Source organism: Protopterus annectens, chromosome 3.part1 (assembly GCF_019279795.1).
Source record: "Protopterus annectens isolate FY-2018-M chromosome 3.part1, PAN1.0, whole genome shotgun sequence".
Classification (NCBI taxonomy): Eukaryota; Metazoa; Chordata; order Ceratodontiformes; family Protopteridae; genus Protopterus; species Protopterus annectens.
Window position 1 is genome coordinate 46,982,425 of NC_056732.1, and position 21,979 is coordinate 47,004,403.

Consider the following 21,979-nt stretch of genomic DNA (forward strand, 5'->3'; position numbering starts at 1 on the left):
AGTGCCATGGTTACACAGACCCCCTCTACCCCAAAAGGAGCATCTTCCATATGAGTTGCCTCCTCAGCCTCAGGGGGATTGTTCACCATGAGTGTCACGAAAAGATCCTTGAGATTTCTTAAACCCTTCTGGTTCCTGGAGTAGGACCACTGGGGGTTGGAAAAGCATATGCCCACAGCAGACAAGATCTTTCCATCTTTCTCACTACGTGCAAGTGTGTCTCGTACTTTGGGTCAAAAAAGTGCAGATTCGTTGACAGGTGCATTGACAAAGGAAGATTTAAAGGGGTCTGTGAAGTCACACAACCGAATCCAAGCATTATGTTTCATGACAATGCCTGATGCGGCAGCTCGAGCTGCCCCCTCGGTGGTGTGAGATATCAAACGCATCGAGGAGTTCGAGATGGATTCAAGGGTAGCTAGCTGCAAGGCGACAGTATCACGCACCTCATCAGGCAGTACCCCCACCAAAGAGGAAGACATTTCAGAAATTAGGTCTCTTTGGAGGTGAGTAAAGTGTGCCAGATAGTTCCATGACTGAATGGCGAAGGTCGCTGAAGCATATGTCCACTTCCCTAGTCTATCTATGGTCCGGGTCTCCATGTTTGGAGGATGGATAGTGGAATTATCTTCTGCCAGTTCCCTCTTGGTGGCCACTGCCATGACAATAGAATCAACCATTAACTGCTTGGACCAGTGGGGCTGGTCTTCAGGTGTAGATAAAATTTTGTCTGGCCTCCGGGGGACAGGTTCTACATTGTCCAGGGCTTTCCAGGTATGCTGTACAATGAGTAACAAGATCATCTGCTGGTGGGGTCACCCAGGAAGTAGATGGCTGGGCACAGAAGGTCTGCAAGAACACCGATTCCTCAGAAGAAGGGTTAGAGGACTTCCAGTCTCCCAACTGCTTGAGGATTTTGATAATATCTCCAAATGAGACGTCATCTGGGGGAGACCATGGGGAGCCTTCCCCATCATCACAGTGTCTTCAGTGGTAGATTCCTCTGGGGAATCAAGGTGCTTCCTCTTGCATTGTTTCTTCCGGGGTGGCTCCTCAGTGCGTTTTTCTGAGGAGAACTCCAGAGAAGGGGTTCCCATCAAAGGGGGTTCTTGCGACTCCCATGCCCGGGGTCCCAAAATAGAGGGTTGGCAGAGGTGCATGCTGGGGGGTTCTGATACTGATGTCATTGGTGCTGACTGCAAGCCTATGGAGTGAAGAACCCTCTCCATCACCTGGACAGCAGGCCCGCCCGAGGAGGGATGGGAGCCTGGAACCGGGAAGGACAACCTCAGAACTGGGGTCTCACCCCACCCTGAGGAGCCCACTTCCAGGTGAGGAGCCCAGAGAGGACTGGGAGCCATTGGAGCCATGGACATAGATGGCGCCAGTGAGAAAATAGGTGCCGGGCTAGGTACCAAGGTATGGATGGTGCAAACACTGCTCCTAGAGAGCATCGGCTCCACCGGAGCCGATGCAGGAAGGGTGGTCAGTGCCAACAGGGGAAAAACTGCTGTCAGAGCAGAGACAATATGTACCAGAGTGGACATCGGTACTGGGATCACCAGGATCTGGGTAGAGGCCAGAGGAGGATAAACAGGGGAAGATGTAGTAAAAGATTCCATGCCAAGAGGGATGGAAGGTCTAGCTGAAATGGGCAATCCCCTAGCTGCCAGAAGCTGGTCCACAACCTGCACTAGATCTAATTCAGAAAAACTCCTAGAGGATCTAAAGGATGTTGCTGAAGGAGAATCAGGTCTTTCTATAAAGGGGCTAAACCTCTGCCCCAAAAAAGGGTTGTAAGTTGGAGAGTATCTTGTCCTTAGCAGATATTCAGGTTTTGGAGCTGATGGAGCCGAAGAAACTGTCAGCACCATGGCCGGGGATGGTACAGTCATCGGAGCCAATGTCAGATCCAAGGATGGCACCAAAGTCAGTGGTGCCGAGGTTGGAACCGAAATTGTGGTGAATATCATGGACGGCACCGAGGGAGAAGATACAGAGCCTGGTGCCGAAGAGGCGTGCACTGAGGGCACCGGTGAAGCACAGAACAGACTTGGTTCCATAACTGACGGAGATGCAGGAACCGAATGACTCCATTTTTCCTTATGTTTTTTGGTCTTTTAAGGAGGTGAGACCTCCGACCCAGATAGAGCCTTCGAAAAAGGTGTCTTGATTAAACCTTTTGAAAGAAGTTTATTTTTATGTTCTGCTAGTGTATGACTACTAAAACTAGCACAAATGTCACAGTCAGCTTTAATATGATCTACGCCCAAACAATAGACACAATGAGCATGTGTATCCAAGTTAGGCATCTTACGCCCACACTTGTCAGACTGTTTAAGCCTCAACTTAGCTTTGTCTGACATAGTAAGGCAACAAGGCTATCTATAGAAAAAACAAAATAAGGGAGAGAAAAGGTAAGAGAATACCAACGATGGTATTTAAAAAATACCACAAGTGGAAAGGAAGGGCCTGTCAAAGGCAGGAGAGAAAGACAGTATCAATAATGGCAGAAATTAAATTACCAAGGTAAAGGGTAAGGAATAGAATCAGGTTATAGGCGGCAGTGAGTAAAGGCTAAATCGACTAAAAAATAAACAATTTGGAAGAGAAGCTGTCTTAAAAATAACAATTTTCTACTTAGCTTTGAGAGAGATGGCTAGCACGTCTGACTAGAAACGTGGCAAACGAGATCTGGAGTAACTAGGAGAGGGGCATTATAGGTAGGTCTTAGCTGAGAGTTTTTGGCTGGTGCGAGCTTGGAAACGGCCATATCGGTTCAGAGGATGGAACCGAGGTCCTAATAGTAATTAATGAACAAAGATTTACAACATCAGATGTGAAGCTTTCTTACTTAGCTCATGACATCATGCATTCTATGCATGCAGATCAGATTATATTGCATCTAATGTGTATATGCAAGCCTAATTGTGAATGTCAAGCCACTGATTGGTTAATATAGCATAGTAGGCTTCTTTTACAAGAATTATGAGCTACACTGCCTGCAAACATATTCATGGTTCCCTTTTATAATAGTGACTATATTTTGTGATCAAATATATACAGAAATGTTATTTTTTCTTGTAAACAGTCAATTATAGCCACTATAATATACTGGAGTTTTTTATAAATAGATCTTTATAAATAACTTTCCTATGCAGTTAGCATGTGTTTAGTATAGGATTATACATTTACAGGAAATGCTTATGACTAATGGTAATAACTGTAAGGATACTCAAACACCATACTAAATCCCAGCAAATATATGTATGAATAATTTTGATTGAACTATAATTACTTTGCATTTAATATGTTGATTTTCTTATTATATCCTAGATATTATTTATATTTCAGATGTCATGTTTTCAGTTATTATAAAGTCATTGTTTTAGTATATTAGCACTTTATGACAGGGAAAAAGCTCAGTAATATCTATGACTTGTGATAGCCAACAAACAAGTTATGAGTTTCAGTATTACCCTATTACTATGGTAGATATTCACAGCTGTATCTATCTTAATTTTGTGTTTGAGTCATTCACTTTTAAGACTTGTTAGCCATAGTAAGTTTTATATAAATAATGCTTTTTACTAATTTTTGTCATTTTAACTGATGCCAGTTAATTATTATAGCAATAACCCACGCCTGGGTGTGGGTAATGCTAAATTTACCCACGGTTGGCGTGGTTTGGTCCCGAGGCCCGGACCAAACAAAGCCAACCGTGGGTAATTTAGCATTACCCACACCCAGAAGTGTTATTGCTATTATATGACATTATTTAAGAAAAGAAACTGTTACTTTTCTTAAATAATGGCATAGTATAATGCCTGTTTACTGCCCTTCCGCAGATGTCTGGCATCCGCGGCAGTTCTGATGTACCGCGCCTGCGCAGTACATCACAGTTGGCAAAGCAACAGAAAGCAAGATCTCCGTTGCTTTTTATGTCTCGCTATGTTAAATGAGTTTAACATAGCGAGAAGTAAAATAAGCAACGGACATCTCCGTTGCTTATTTTAAAACTGTCTCGCTATGTTAAACTCATTTAACATAGCGAACCTAAAAGCAACGGAGATCTTGCTTTCTCCGTTGCTTTTAACACTGTCTCGCTATGTTAAATGGGTTTAACATAGCGAGACAGCTAAAATAAGCAACGGAGATCTCCGTTGCTTATTTTAAGCTGTCTCGCTATGTTAAACCCATTTAACATAGCGACAGTGTTTAAAAAGTTATACTAATGGAAAAAGTCCGGCGACGGACCTTTTCCATTAGTATAACTCGATTTACAACGCACGCTGGCCAATCAGCGTGCACGTTTTTGGAGATCATGGTATAATATAGCAATAACCGCCTGGGTGTGGTATGCTGGATTTACCCGGTTGGCGTGGTTTGGTCGAGGCGAAGCCCGAGGACCAAACAAAGACAACCGTGGTAAATCCAGCATTACCCACACCCAGAAGTGGGTTATTGCTATTATACCATGGTGTTAGTTTGTTTTGTATTATGTTTGTATTGTTGTTATTTAGGTTTTTGTTTGCTTTTTTTGTATTCTTCCACTTTTTGTGAGATAAAATAGTCCACACTTTCAGTTTGTGTTTATTGTTTATTTCTGTTTTAATTTAAATACATGTTATTTTTTAGTTTTTCAGGAAATGTTAGGTAAGGGCTAGGTGGTGCTTGGTATAAAATAGTTTAAGCAGTGTAGAAGTTTATAACGTGTAGTTATGTTTTAGTAGTTATAGGTATGTTGAAATGTGGTGTAGTTTTAATTTGTATTAATTTTTTTAAAATATATACTTTTACTATTTGGTCACTAGATGGTGGTGTTGTATGCGCTTTTAGAAGATGTATGCTGATGTGGACGTTAGGTATGGTGTGTGTTTTTGACTTTGCGAGGGATATGTGGTGTGTTTACTTTTAGTATGTACATTTTTGGAGTTGTCTGTGTATAGGTATTGTAGGGAATATAGCTGAGTGAATGATTTTATGAGAATGCTTGGTTTTATTGTATTATAAGTGGTGGTTATGTAGTGTGTGTGTGGTGTATTTGCGACTGCATGACATTTTATTTTATTAGTGTTCGAGGTGAGGGACTGAGGAGTGTAATAAGGGAATTGGTTAGTTTTGTGTGATTACGTTTAATTGTTATGTGTTTGTGGTGTTACATTTGTCTTGTAAATAAGCCTTTTTACTGTCTTGTAAATAAAAGTGCAATTCAATCTTCGACTGGTTTCCATGATGGTGTATTATTGAAATAGTTAAAACTGCTAAGAGGTGTTTGGTGAAGTGAAGACTGCCTTAGTTTGCTTATTCAAAGTGGGTTTGATACACCCACTTTAATTTAGCGAGAAGTGAATACTGAAGTGATTACTGTTCTGAGACGCTTAGTGAAGCGAAGTCTGTCCTGGTTGTTTGATGTACTTTCCTGGCTTCGTGTAAGTAACAAATGCCTATTACTACCTGAGACTACCCAGTGTTTGTTTTAATTGTTGAAAAAACTTAATAGCTTAATAGCTAAACTGAACGCACTGCTGTTTTGTATTTATTGAGAAGTTGATGTTACTCCGAGAATCTCTGTGAAGTGAACCTTGCTTTGACATTGGCATTATAATGCTTTATTTTGCCTTGGTGTAAGTAACATCCGCCTGTTACTATCAGAGACTTTTAAGTGCTTGTTCAAATTGTTTAAAATACTCAATAGCTGAGCTGAGCGTATCCTCGTCTACGCTCTGAATTTTTAAATACATTTGAATTTGGCGCTATATTAGCGTTGTACTGCCATATTACTTCCTTAACACGCTTATTAACTTACATTTGGTTATGTTTATTTGCTGTCGCCGCAGCATGATATTTTAGTGATCGGACTTCTTCCGTTGTTTGTTGTTGGATTTACTATGTGCATGCTGGTTGGATTAGCCAATCAGCATGCACGTTTGTCGGGTTTTGCGATGATCGCATGGTATAATATTGATTATAGTCAGTTATTTAAACATCTGTTTTTCCAAAAGGTTAGGAGTTAATTAAGGACAAATATGTCTTATGGAATATTTCTAAAAATCTATGTTAACATTTTTTGGGAATGACACACACTCACTATGTGCTAACACCCAATTCTCGTGAAGTTTTTATTTAGTGGGAGGTTGTCATGATAAGCTTTATTCAGAGGGCAAGTAAATACAAATGCTAAATGATTCTTTGATTTGTTCTGCCATTTTGAAGTTTTTATTAGAACTAATACAGATGACATGCTTAGGTATTTTAGGTAATCATTTAGATTGTTAATAAAGCTAATGTTTCCTTAGTCTATTAAGCACTAAATTCAGATTATATATATATCCTAATGTGTCTCTTACTTCCTTAGTGAATTATTGCTGTATAAATGTTTAATGTTTAATGTTTCTAATAATAGTGTATGGAACACATCTCTAAAACGTAATTGGAATTAATATCTAGCTGTTCATCACTACTATTTTTCTCTAAATTTATAATATATTCTCCATTTTTTATTTTGTTTTCATGGGCTCGAACCAACAAAGGTTGATGGTTGGGATAGGTAATCTAGCAGATTTAGTTTTGTTTGCTAGATTAGGAATGTATCTCATTCCATGTATAGGGTGTATTAAAGTTTATATCAGAGTGAAATATACTAAGTTTTTGTTATTTAACTGTTTTTCTAGTTTTGAAATGCCTGACACAATTGTTTTACTTTTATCTTTTATGGGGAAAGTTATTTGGATTGAGATAAATAGAAATACAACAACTGATATTCTATTGTCTATTCAGGAAGAGTATTATGTATACAAGATTCTATTAATATAAGTTTCTTTATTTGTTATCTTTAAAGAATTCTGATATGGATTTAACTTTGATATCCTTAAATACTAATGACTTAAACAACCCATATAAGAGAGCCAACCTACTAAGGTATCTTAAACTAAACAAGGCTCAAGTAGTTTTTCTCCAAGAGACACACTTTAAAATAAATTACACATTTATGTGGGACCCTAAGGAATATACAATACTTGCTCAATCTTCTTATAAAAATAAGACCAGAGGAGTAACACTTCTATGGAAAAAGACTTTCTTAAATCCCCAAATCATTTATAAACATGTAGATAATGATGGACTTATGACCTTAGTTATACTTAAGTTTAATAATAGAATTTGGACCCTGGTTAATTTATACTGGTTCCCGGGTATGGGGGTTGGACTAGCTAAGAAACACTTAGACTTTATGACAACGTCTTCTAAAGGTAATATTATACTAGGAGGTGATTTCAACTGTATCACAGATAATACAGAAACTACCAATAGGAAATCTCCCAGACTATTGAACAGTTAAAAAAATGGACATAAATGTTTAAATTAAAAGATACCTTTAATGCTTTGGAACCAAATTCTTTACTATTCTCACACCATGACTATAGACATGGTACCCAAACTAGAATAGATAAAATTTATATCTCACAAGATCTTTATTCTAAAATCTTGAATGTTTCAATACAACCTTGTCCCTTTTCAGATCATAATTCCCAGTTGTTAATAATACACTTGGAATTAAATCAATTAGTTATTGCTTCAAGGATTAAAGACTTTAAATCTTGGATAACTTCAGAACTTCAGGTTTTATTAGAGATGAATTATAAACCTGAAGCAAACACAATTATGGTTTGGAATTCTCTTAAGGCCTATCTATATGGTAAAACCATTAGCTGGTACAAAAGTAAAATTAAAGAATGGGACTCAGAGTTACAGCAACTCCAAAATCAAATATTATCTCTTAAATCTAATAAAAAAGTAATTGCTACAGATAATAAGAAAATAGAAGAAGCAAATAAGAAATACAATGAAATATTATCCCATAAAACTAATTTAGCTATGGAAAAACTGAAATTAAATTTTTATGTTACCTCTCCTAAGAATCTTCATAACCTATCTATGAAAGTTAAGATACAATCAAAAATTAATAACATTGATAGTATCTTTCATGAAGGGAAAAGGAAAAAAGTCTCAGATATAGGGGACATTCTGGAGGCTTTTAATTATCATTATGCAAAGCATCATAAAGATAAAATAAGTACAAATGAATGTGAGAAGTTAGAGAATATAGTTCCCAACATAACAAAAATTCCGGAGAACTTAAGTTAGATCTACAAAAAACTATTTCTCAAAAGGAAGTTATAGATGAGATTAAAGGAAGTAAGTCTAATAAAGTACCTGGAGTAGATGGCTTAATTATCAAAATTTATAGATTGTTCCCTTCTTCTATAATCTCTCTCCTACATAAAACCTTTCTTGAAGTTCAAACATTAGCAAATATTCCTCCTTCTTGGAGATATTCTCTAATTTCCCCTATATTAAAAGAGAATAAGGACCATAATCATTGCAACTCATATAGACCAATTTCTTTGTTGAATAATGATTATAAACTATTTATGTCAATTATGGTCAATAGATTGAAAATACCCATATCTAAAATAATTAATGAAGACCAAACTGGTTTCATACATAACAGGCATACACAGGATAATATTAAAAGAGTATTAACTCTGATAGATTACCCCAATAGAGGAAACCATGAAGCATTGATAATAGGTCTAGATATTCAAAAGGCCTTTGACTCCTTAAATAGGGGTTATTTATTTAAAGTCTTACAGTTATTTGATTCCCCCCTTTTTATAACAATCATAAACAAAATCTATGAAAATAATCTATCATATGTCAGATTAGGTCCTTTTACTTCCAAAGCAATCCAAATCACTAGAGATACTAGACAAGGATCTCCCATGTCCCCTATCCTATTTGCATTTTAATACGTAATAACCCAAAGATAAGAGATATAAATATGTATGACCAATATATTTCTAAAATAATAATGTTTGCTGATGATGTCTTACTTACCTTACCCATCTCTAAGGAAGTGTTAGGCGAAGTGGATACAGTAACAACAAATTTCCAGAAAATCTCAAGACTCTCCTACAACAAATCTAAATCAATATATTTATTATTAAATAAAAAAAGAACATACAGGTTTCAGTTAATATTACTGGAAACTAAGTTTCAACTCTAGACTATTTAGGAATAGTCATAGGCAAGAATATAGAGGACACTTTACAGCTTAACTATGCTAAAGCCAAATGGAATAATTTGTTTATAACATTTGATGATAGGTTACAATTGATAAAAATGGTTTTGTTACCTAAAATATTATGTATAGCACACGCCCTTATACTTCCAGCAGGAAAGAAAATCCTTAAAGAAATCACTTCAACTCTGATGAAATTGCTATGGTACCCCAAAAGAAATAGAGTGGCATATTCTCATCATATCAGAAAATTGGAACAAGGGGGGGGGGTAAAATTTCCAGAGATTAAAACCTATATAAAGGCATCTATAATTAAAATAGTGATGAATTGGATAAATCCTAGATACTCTTCAATTGGAAATAGTTACACTCCATTATACTAATGAATGAAAATTATTTATCAAAGAATGCTTTGCTTAACTGACAAAGATAACAAGATATGTCACTATTTAAGTTTAAATTTACAGTATAGTACACAAATTAACTAAACTAACACTAATAAACAATATTTTTGATGTGTTTAGAAAATTCATTAACACAAATTTAGATTTGGTTTATGGGGAAATAACCTATTTTGTTGGTTGCAATGTATTGAAAACCAACAAGCTTTGAACACACAAAGTATATTGTCAACCTATGGCCTATCCCCTAATGACTAGTTGGTTCTTCAGAGTGTCACAGCATACACTAAGGATCTGTGTAGAATAATAAATAATTAATCCTTCAAAACCATACCAAAACTTATAAACTAGATGTTTGGAATTCTATATAATAATATTGATGTTAAGAATGAATTATCATATCTATATAATGCTTTAATAGTCTATAAGAGAGCTCCTAAAGATTTGTACTGGCAATAGCTAACTAAAGGGTTTCAAGTATCATTATCGATGGAAGATAAAACAAACATTTTATTTTCAGTTAAACTAACTTCTTACTCACAATTCTGGAGGATTTTTCATTGGAAATTTCTACACAGATCTTTTTTGACACCTGAGAAACTCTCAAAAATGAACCCTTCAAACAGCAAGTTATGTTGGAGATGTCATCTGTCCATATTTTTTATGACTGTACTAATATTAAACCATATTGGAATGAGATTAACAAATTTCTTTAAGCTATCTATACTGATATATTTGTTTTGACAAAGTCTTTAATTTTATTGAATGTTGTTAATAGTAATAATATGAAGAAATATTACCTGTATTTGTTGTGGACAATGTTACCAATAGCCAGAAAATGTATAACTAGAAGATGGAACTCTAATGTAGCACCCACAATGGAGGAATTCCTATCATCACTGAAGAAATGCATACTAATGGAGAAAAGAACTAAAGAGTTAAGAACTTTTCCTAAGCCATTGGTTAATAGTCCTTGGAGGAAAGTTTTGAATTTGATTGATACCCTACAAATGGAACCAAACTCTTCCTAACTATCATAGTTTATATATTGACTTATTATATAACTACACATGTTTTTATCTGAATCCTTTTGTCAGGCTGAATGTAAATACTGTTAATAGTTATTGAATGTTATGAATGTATTAAATTATTGTGTTATTTCATTAAAATAAAAATCATTTGAGTAAAAAAAAAAAAGAAATGATTGACTTTAACAATTGGCTTAGATTCTGGTGTCATTCCAGGGGGATCCAGTACCTGACAACCTGGGAAGATATGATTGACAGACCACAATGCTATGCCAGAGATGGCCTGCATCTGTCTCACCTGGGCTTCAGGAATCTGGCAAAGGCTCTTGCCTCCCCATAGTGCCTTTTTTAGGAAAAGTGATGAGGTTTAAACTACAAATTAAAGGTCATGCTACTAAATGCTAGGAGTCTAAACATGAAACTGCATTCATTGCAGGAATTCCTAACCCTGGCAAATGCTGACATCTGTGCAGTCACAGAAACCTGGTTCAAAGCTGTGGAGAGCACCCCAGCCTTACCTGGTTACTCATCCTATCATACATTCAGACCCCAAACTGTGGGTAGTAAAGCCAAAGGAGGTGGAGTTTCAATATATATTAAAGAGGTCTGGTTCATTTCACCAAAAGCACATTTTGTCGAATTTCATGTCACCAAAACCAAATCGCCAAAAGCACATTTCGCTGAAAACTCATTTTGCCTAAAGCACATTTCACCAAAAATAGTAGTAGCAGTGTATATGCCCTTTTCCCCACTGTAGTGCAATATTGGAGTTAGAATTTATAAAAGGGGGTGTGGGGGGTACAAACCCCCAACATTGGGGGTGTGGGGGTCATAGTGCCCCATGTACTTTGCTTAAAAAGTACTGACTTACCCTCGTAACAGAAACTGCATAGTATAAAACAAGCTAGGTGGGGGGCTATGCCCTCCACATCCCCACACCCCCCTACTATATATTCTAACTCCAGGATCACACTACAGTGGGGAAAAGAGCATATACATTGCCACTACTATTTTTGATGAAATGTGCTTTTGGCGATTTGGTCTTGGTGACATGAAATTTGACGAAATGTGCTCTCGGTGAAATGAACCAGACCCATATTAAAGACATACAAACCTCCAGGCTGGTCAAACATTATGACATACAGGAGACACTCCAGGTGCAGTTAGCTATTGATAAGACCCCTATACAAATCATAGCTAGCTACCGGCCCCCAAATCTGACCTAAGATGCCCAAACTGCCTATCTAGACCTCTTCAAATCTATCAAGATGCAACCCTTTACTCTGATCCTGGTTGATGTTAACTACCCAAACATAGACTGGAAGAACTACTCTTCCCAGTACACAAATGCCCAGAGATTCCTCAATTTTGTCACTGCAAATGCTTTGGAACAGCTAGTCGATACCCCCACAAGAGGTGATAATATCTTGGACTTAGTATTAACCAACATAAGTAACCACTGCTGCATCCCTACAGTATCATCCTCCCTTGTAAGATCCAAGTATAAAACAGTCGCATTCGAAGTCACCATCTCCCCTGACCCCCCTCTAGCTATGGTCAATCTAAAAAAACTTATCCAAAGCTGATTACAGCCCCCTGAGGGATGAAATAAACAGCTTCACAGCCCCTCCCCCTCTCTAGGAACTGGTACCAGTATCCAAAGCTATACCAAATTACTATACGAACATTTATATAGATACATGGAATCAGGCATACCTGGCAGGACTAAATCATCCTCAGCAAGGAAGAGTAAACCTGTCTGGTGGGCATCTGCAATAAATAATCTCTATAACAAAAGGAAAAAAATTGCTGTCCAGGACCAAGAAGGAGCAGGTGCTAATTGGAAGCAATCTCTCCTTAGCCTAAACAAGCAAGTAAGAGCACTAGTTAAATCTTCCAAAGCAAACTTCAAGTCCAAATTGGCGACATCTACTAGAGACAATCATAAGGCCTTCTTCACATATGTCAATAATCTCAAAGGTAGCACCCAGATCTGTTCAGAACTGGTGGTCAAGGACACCACATATACAATTGCTGTAGATATAGCAAACTTGCTGGTTGACAGATTCAGTGAAAATTTCACCCCTCTGTACCCCCATCAGTAAATCAGGACATTGCCAGTACCTGTCCCCTTCCCCTCATATTTAGGGATCAGGTCATCACTGCTCTGTCAAAGGCAAAAGATACAGCCTCCATGGGACCCAATAACATCCCAGGCTGAATCCTACATGAACTCAGGCAGGAACTTGCAGCACCATTAGAGGCCCTATTCAACCAAAGGCTGAGTACCAGTTTTGTCCAAGCTGAGTTTTACACAATGGTGGAGCATCCATTGATCTGGGAAATTATAGACCCATCAGCCTAACTAGCCTGATCTGCAAGGCCATGGAACAGATTCTCATGGACCTCATTAAAAAGGACATTGGCAACCTCCAAACACTCAATCTCATAGTTTGGCTTCGTCAAGGGGAGGTCATGTCTGTTAAAATTGGTTGACTTTTTTGAGACAGTTACCAAAGCCATGGATGAGGGGAAGACAGTGCACACCGCCTACCTTGACCTGGCCAAAGCCTTCCACACTATTCACCTCTATGGAATAATAGATAAACTCTCTCAACTAGGCATCAATCTGTATGTTACCAGATGGGTAGCCAACTGGCTCACTGATAGAACCCACCTAGTCAAAATAGGGGAAGCCACCTCAAGGAGTAGATGCGTATCAAGTGGTGTACCACTGGCTTCGGTCTTGGGGCCTCTATTATTTGGGATATACTTTTCTGAGGTACAGGCCAAAACCAGTGGGCTATGGCTGACCAAGTTTGCAGATGACTGCAACTTGGGAGCTGTCATCAGTTCCCTTAGTGACATGGATATCCTCCAAGAAGGTCTCACCCAAACAAATGACTGGTGCAAGAAACATGGGCTCAAGCTGAATACAAAAAAATGCATCATCATCCCCTTTGGGGAGAGAGAGATGTCCCCACAAATTATCACATTAATAACAACAGTCTAAGCACGCAGTCAATCGTGAGGGATTTGGGCACCCAGATTGACAGCAGCCTGACTTTTGACCACCATGTTGCTTCCACCATTGTACAGAAAGCTTTCTACATGGCCCACCTCATAAGTAAGGGTATCTCATCCAGGGACAAGGATGTCATAGCATCCCTGTATTCTTCCCTTATAAGGCCCATTATTGAGTACAAAACCACATTCGACAGATACCTCGCAAAGCACATGCAGCAGCTGGAGAGACCACAGAGATTCCTTACCAGAAGAATCCAGGGCCTCAAAAATCTACCATACAAATATAGGCTAAAAGCCCTATCCCTCTACTCTGTTTCATACAGACTCCTCAGAGGTGACCTCTGTCTGGCATACAAGGTGATCTCAGACCCCGCCTTGATGGGACTGCTGCATATCCACAAGTCAAGCTCCAGTCGAGTAACCCACACATGCGGCCTCATCCTGGTCTGTGACATCAATTGGACTTTCTGGAGGGACAGATTTGTGTCCCAAAGACCCCTATTTATGGAATAGACTTCCTCTCCACGTTAAGCAGAGTACCTCTTTACCCCTTTTTAAGCGCAATCTGGATAACATGATGGAAAATAGAAAATACATTCCTGGGATTCCACCCATGTCCCTGCTGGACAGGGGCATCGGGTGCTGATTTGTCTATGCATGGGCTAAACTCTTAGCTAGGCTTATAAGGACCTCAGGGCCAATAGCCTAATAAGCTCCTATGATCCTATGATAAAAAGGTGCTGACTGTGTAGTTTTGAAATTATACAATGCAACTGAGTTTTATATTGATGGTGTTTGGTCTAAAAATAAGCAAACGTTATTACAGCTACTGGACAGACAAGGGGAGATAGTTCTTATTTCAGTCCTGGAATATTCATTCATTCTCTGATTACCTCTTAATTAATTTCAATGTTGCAGGAGAACTGAAACTTCTCCCATGTTTCAAGGGACATAAGGCAGTAAAACATGTCCCAAACAAGATGCTAGCCCATTGCAGGAGACACACACACACACACACACACACACACACACACACACACACACACACACACAGTCGTTCATACATAAAATGCATCTTAAATGTGCAGTTTGGAGGATCACCAGTTCATCTGTGGCACAACTTGTTTTGGGGATCTGGGAGATAAACAGAGACTCAAATGAAAGCTCATGTGGATACAGGGAAGTTCTTTGTGTGTGTGTGTGTGTGTGTGTGTGTGTGTGTGTGTGTGTGTGTGTGTGTGTGTGTGTGTGTGTGTGTGTGTGTGAGTGTGAGTGTAGGCATGCATGCATGTGTGTGTGTGTGTGTCTCTCTCTGTGCTATAAATCTGCTGCAAACAAGTCAAGTATGGCTGTCAGAGTATCAAGGTTTAAGCATCTCTGCAGGTGACAAACTTGTCAGCTGAGAAGTAATTCTCTAGTTAAAGAAAGGCAGTGATATGATTGTTTCTACAGTCTCACTTTCATTTTCATCTTCTCTTATAGACCATTGCATGTGGTATGAAACTTAGTGGAAATTACTTGACAAATTCATAAAGACTGCAGAATCCAAACTAGTGAAAAAATGTACATTATTAAAAACCATCTGAATACTAAAGTGTTGTTTTAGTTTTTCATTCATTGCTTGAAAAGCAGACGATTTCATGAGCTGCATATCCATTTACTCTGAATTAGAAAATCTGAAAACTGAAAACATTTTCCCCCACAGAACAGCCTAGCAGAGTTTACACGTTGTGTAACCCATGACTTTTCAAGCCATTCCCATGGGTGAAAAGGTGAATTAGGCTGCGATCTGTTGTTTGCTTGACACTTATCATGACCCTCCTTTATCCCATGCATGGGTCACCTCACATTATCTATGGTATGACCCCACTGACTCTCAAGCTTTATCCCATGCATGGGTCCCCTCACATTATCTATAGAATTACCCCACTGATTCTCACACTTTATCCCATGCATGAGACTCATCACATTATCTATGGTACGACCCCACTGACTTTCAAGCTTTATCCCATGCATGGGTCCCCTCACATTATCTATGGTACGATCCCACTGATTCTCATGCTTTATCCCATGCATGGGTCCCCTCACATTATCTATGGTACGACCCCACTGATTCTCACACTTTATCCCATGCATGGGTCCTCTCACATTATTTATGGTATGATCCCACTAATTCTCACGCTTTATCCCATGCATGGGTCCCCTCACATTATCTATGGTACGATCCCACTGATTCTCACAATTTATCCCATGCATGGGTCACCTCACATTATCTATGGTACGACCCCACTGATTCTCACACTTTATCCCATGCATGGGTCACCTCACATTATCTATGGTACGACCCCACTGATTCTCACACTTTATTCCATGCATGAGTCCCCTCACATTATCTATGGTACGATCCCACTGATTCTCATGCTTTATCCCATGCATGGCTCCTCTCACATTATCTATGGTACAATCCCACTGATTCTCATGCTTTATCCCATGCATGGGTCCTCTCACATTATCTATGGTATGATCCCACTGATTCTCACACTTTATCCCATGCATGGGTCCCCTCACATTATCTATGGTACAATCCCACTCATTTTCATGCTTTATCCCATGCATGGGACTCATCACATTATCTATGGTATGATCCCACTGATTCTCACACTTTATCCCATGCATAGGTACCCTCACATTACCTATGGTACAATCCCACTGATTCTCACGCTTTATCCCATGCACGGGTACCCTCACATTATCTATGGCATGATCCCACTGATTCTCATGCTTTATCCCATGCATGGGTCCTCTCACATTATCTATGGTATGATCCCACTGATTCTCATGCTTTATCCCATGCATGGGTCCCCTCACATTATCTATGGTATGATCCCACTGATTCTCGCGCTTTATCCCATGCATGGGTCCCCTCACATTATCTATGGTACGATACCACTGATTCTCATGCTTTATCCCATACACGGGTCCCCTCACATTATCTATGGTATGATCCCACTGATTCTCATGCTTTATCCCATGCATGGGTCCCCTCACATTATCTATGGTACGATCCCACTAATTCTCACGCTTTATCCCATGCATGGGTCCCCTCACATTATCTATGGTACGATCCCACTGATTCTCACGCTTTATCCCATGCATGGGTCCCCTCACATTATCTATGGTACGATCCCACTGATTCTCACACTTTATCCCATGCATGGGTCCCCTCACATTATCTATGGTATGATCCCACTGATTCTCACACTTTATCCCATGCATGGGTCCCCTCACATTATCTATGGTACGATCCCACTTATTCTCACGCTTTATCCCATGCATGGGTCCCCTCACATTATCTATGGTACGATCCCACTTATTCTCACGCTTTATCCCATGCATGGGTCCCCTCACATTATCTATGGTACGATCCCACTTATTCTCACTAGGGGTAATGTATGATTATCAACCACGGGATGGGTAAGACCATCCTAACACCAAATGGGTTAGATTAATTCAAGCACCTAAAGGGAAACTGGCAAGACTTAGAATGGCCTGGAAGGACAACTAGCATAGCACTTACCTATGAACCTGTGAAGCTTTATTTCAGTTTCTGTACCATGATCCATGCTACAATCTGGTAACCCTTACACTCTGGAGATTCTAGGATGGGTGTGACGCAGCATTATGGGAATAATACATTGTCAGTAATGCAGAATGGCGCTGTGGAGAAATGATCTGATTCTTCTGCACCATAGTGCACACCACATCTGACACTTAAGGTTTGCTTTTTGAATAGTGCAGCATACTTGTTATAAAATATCTTTGGCAATCCACTGTTTGAGTTGTTTATTATGCATTAATTTCATTATTCATGATTTTTAACATCAATTCTTTCTGGAAGGGGTAAGTCACTCACTGCATCAACACTGGCATGACAGTTTCCTAGTCTGTAGATAGTTTCACACTGCCTAGTGTTCTACTCTTGTTAAATCCATTTACAAAACAAGTTTCCTGTTGACTTAACAAACCATTCAGTGGTTTGTGATCTCTATATGAAGTAACCATATGACAGTACAAATACTTCAGAAATCTCTACATTCCAGAAATTATTGGTGATCCTTTCTTATCCAGTTGTACATACTTTTTTCATCAGGTATCATTTTACAAGGCATAAAACCAAGTGGTTTCTCATGTCTGTGAAGCTTTTTTTTTTTTTTTTGTAAAAGTACTTCTCAGTAGAATTGTCTCCTCAGGAGATGATCAGATCTCAACCAGATGAGTAATGCGCATGCACTTTTCCAGACTGTAGCAATATGTTCAATTTCTACACTGCTCACTCCTCCTGCCATGTCCGTAGTATATCTTTGTATAATAAATGCTGCAAGGAGTTTAAAACATTAAACTTAGTAAGAACCTGTTAATATAGTTAAGTAAACTCAAATATGCTTTCAGGGCAATAACATTTGTAGGATATTACGTCTCCGTGTGGGTTTATATTTTGTGTCTACAAGACATACTGTAGACTGTGTTTGTTTATCGCACATAACAAATAATCAAACTCTGTTTCAAAAATGTTTGCTCTCTTTAGATGAAACCCTACATTGTCCATTCTTCACAACATTTCATCTTGAATTCTGTTAATCTGCCTCTGGTATATAAACCGGAAAAACTGCAAAATCTGATACTCCCTGTAACAAACTTTTTATGGTCTTCTGAAATAAACCAGGTGCGGATGACAGTACAGAAAGTGAAGGTATGTATGAGCACATTCCTTTATAATTACTTATGATGATGCATTTCTAAGACTGATATTCAAAATACATTAATTAATAAGCATAACTCGTACCTAATTCTGAAAACTTCTGGTGCTCTGCCAATAATGGAAGAATGCCCTCCATTCAAGAAATGAGGTATTATTTCAAAAAAGCAACATCAGTAACAGCGATCTGCAATCATTTCATAATGTAATCGTTCTTTCAGGCTTCATCATGGGTGCCGCAGTAGCAACAGTCCATTCTGAATATTTCAAAGAAATGATATACGCTTTTCACTTCAATGGTGTTTATTTCCTCTTGTGCCTTAGCATGCATTCCTAAGGGAATGATCTTGGTCTGAAGAATCCGGGTTTGGCATCTGTTGAAACATGGACACTACTCATAGTTATTTTTGACATACCTAATTCTCATCATCTTTAATAAGCACTTTTTTACTGAAGTATTATTTTCTGGATTTATGTGCTTTATGTTTAATAAACATTTTTAAAACACCTGTTTCAGAGTCTGTGTGCTGTACATTTAATAAGCACGTTTTTTTCCTGATGTCTTAGTTTCAGAAATTGTGATTTTCTTTCATTATCAGTTTTTTCCCAGTAGGTTTTCTCCAATACGTTTAACCACTGTCAGAAAATGATCCGTGTTATTCCTTAAATGTAAATTTCATATCAATAACTCCTACTGTTTTAAATATTTTCCTGTTTAAGTTTCTGGTACAGTATTAGTTGCAAGTATACATTTTTTTCTGAATCTTATATAACTATAGTGACACTGCTCCCAAGATCCCCAGTCTTCTTCTTCTTTTGGCTGCTCCCATCAGGGGTCGCCACAGCAGATCAACTGCTTCCATTTCTTCCTGTCCTCTGCATCTTGCTCTGTCACACCAACCACCTGCATGTCCTCTCTCACCACATCCATAAACCTTATCTTAGGCCTTCCTCTTACTTGGCAGCTTCATCCTTAGCATCTTTTTCCCAATATACTCTGCATCCCTCCTCAGCACATGTCCAAACCAACGTAATCTTGCCTCTCTGGCTTTGTCTCCAAACCTTCCAACCTGGGCTGACCCTCTAATATACTTATTCCTAATCCTGTCCATCCTTGTCACACCCAGTGCAAATCTTAACATCTTTAACTCTGCCACGTCAAGCTCTGACTCCTGCCTTTTTGTCAATGCCACTGTCTCCAACCCATATAACATAGCTGGTCTCACTACCCTCTTGTAGACCTTCCCTTTCACTGTTACTGGTACTCATCTATCACAAATCACTCCTGACACTCTTCTCCACCCACTCCATCCTGCCTGTCCTCTCTTCTTCACCTCTCTTCCACACTCACCATTACTCTGAACTGTTGATTCCAAGTATTTAAACTCATCCACCTTCACCACCTCTGCTCCCTGCATCCTCACCATTCCTCTACCCTCCCTCTCATTCACACACATATTCTGTCTTAGTCCTGCTGACCTTCATTCCTCTTCTCTGTAGAATTTATGGTAGTTGCCATCAATGTTATTTCCCCAGTGGAGAAAATGTCATTTTGTGTGTGTGTTTTTTTTAGTAGGATTGCTTTAAGTATTCTGTGAGGATGTTAATTGTTTAATTGGAATAGGTGGGGTGGTTGTCTATGGGTATTTAAGAGCAAGTTGTTTGGTATTTTAAATGTTCTGAGGAAGACCTGATTGTGGGAAGAAAGCGCTCAACTTGTATTTTTGGAGAAATCAATAAAATGTTTGGATACCTACAGTGGTTGTGGAGTGGAAATCTGTATCGTTCTTGACAGTCTCTACTGTGTTTGGTTACTTGGTTTGGAGCTTCATTCTTTTGACCATGGAAGGATCCAGCGGTAATAGTGATGTTATGCAGTTACTACAGCAAATCAACCAGCAGCTGGCTCTTCATACCACCCAAATAAAATCTCTTGTGGACAAACAAAGTTTCAATGTTTTTGGTAGCCTGGAGTTACCATTGACACAGGTTTCTCGAGGCTTGCAAGAGCAGGATGTAATGGTACAAAACAATGGACAAATTAAAGGTGAAAATGGAAATGTTGTACATACTTCTATTGATAATGGCCCAGTGCATTGGAAAGTGAATGGTTTCAACTTTTGTGACAACATGAGTGTAGGTGCTGGGGGACAACAGACCCTTTCCTTAGCTGACCAGCTTGCTAAGTATGAAAATGATCTTGTAAAATTTAAGAAGCTCCAGCTTGAAAATTCATATTTAGAAAGAAATATTGAGCTTCAGCAGGTACCAATGGGCCTGTGTATATGACGATATCCGAATGGTGCTGAATATGATGCTGACATGTTGACTGAATTGCATCAGCTGTTTGACCGTTCGGGTATGGATGTAATAAAAATAATCATAAAATATAACACTTGTGTATTGGAAGGTCTGTCTAAGACCTTGGAGGTCAATGAGAAGTGTATAAAAAATGATTTGTTATTTGACTATTTCCAAACCAATTTACTAAATGTGTATAGGAAAGTTGAGAATTTGTGCAATGACATTTTTTTCAGAAAGTACAACAAAATCAAAAGGGACATTAACGAGTATCAGAAAGGGCTTGTATATCCCTTTTCGGCTGGGTGCCATGGTAACGACCAATCAGGTATCAATGAGGAGGAGCAAAATCAATGGGAGATGATGTCAAGTCCAAGAAGGGTTTCTGAACAAGAAACAGGATGGCAAAAACAAAATGGTGGAGATTTGCGATGCTCTGAGCGTATTAGAGAAAGGGAGTATCAACAGGCACATTTTTCGGGGGAAGTTCATAGGGATTATTATCGGCAGGGTGCAAGACCAAAAAACTTGAGAATGAAAAACCAGAAGGGGAAGAATTTTTATTGGAACAGTTGATCATCCAAACATCAATTGAACTTGGTAATGTGAGTACTGATAACTTTGGGGTAGATATGAATGATATGGGTGATGTTTTTGGACAGAGGTTTATCCACACTGATGCTGAACTCTGTCCGGAGGTGAATGATTGTTTTGACGGCAACTTGCAAAGCGAAGAAAATGAGGTTTTTAACAGTAGTGAAGATTTAGACATTTTAATGGATTTAATGGACAAAAAAATGCTTGTACCTGTTGAAATTATGAATAGAGTTGGTGACTTTAAAATTTATAACTATTCAGGTAAAAATGTAATGACGGAGCATGCTAACTTACTTTCCAAAGGTTTGACATTTGTGCCAAGTAGAAGGGGTGATTTAGCACAGACGCTTATGGATTTAAAGCTGTTTGTGCGTAAATTAAACTATAAAGCATGGTTTAATAGTGATTTAATGTGTGAACAGACAACTTTAAGAAAACCAAGCATTTTTAACCCTCCAACTAATAATTGCATTGCAGTGTATGATAAGGTATGTGAAATGGAAATTAGAAGGATGTTGGGACACAAAAAAGTGAATGTTGAATATAATTTTACGAAGCAAGAAAATTTTTTTTGGCTAAAATAGTGAATGACAAAATGATTAGGGTTATGAAGCTCAACAAGGGTAATGGTTTAGCCATAATGGATGCGACTGATTATTCAAACGCTATGAACATGCTTCTTATGGATGACACATATGAGGAAAGTTCATTAAACTAAGTTAATATTATGAATATGAATATTGATTTGGCTTTGGAGAATATGGTACTTGAAGGGCAAATTGATGAA

The 21,979-nt window shown here is 38.5% G+C and overlaps 1 long non-coding RNA gene across 1 annotated transcript in view; it reads left to right on the forward strand.

Moving 5' to 3' along the window:
• LOC122798842 overlaps nucleotides 1–18,797 on the forward strand; it is a 174,060-nt gene extending 155,263 nt beyond the window's left edge. The window contains exons 4-5 of the long non-coding RNA XR_006364309.1: nucleotides 18,124–18,288; nucleotides 18,516–18,797. This is a non-coding gene — a long non-coding RNA (uncharacterized LOC122798842). The remainder of the gene's footprint in view (nucleotides 1–18,123; nucleotides 18,289–18,515) is intronic.
• The last annotated feature ends 3,182 nt before the right edge of the window (nucleotides 18,798–21,979 follow it).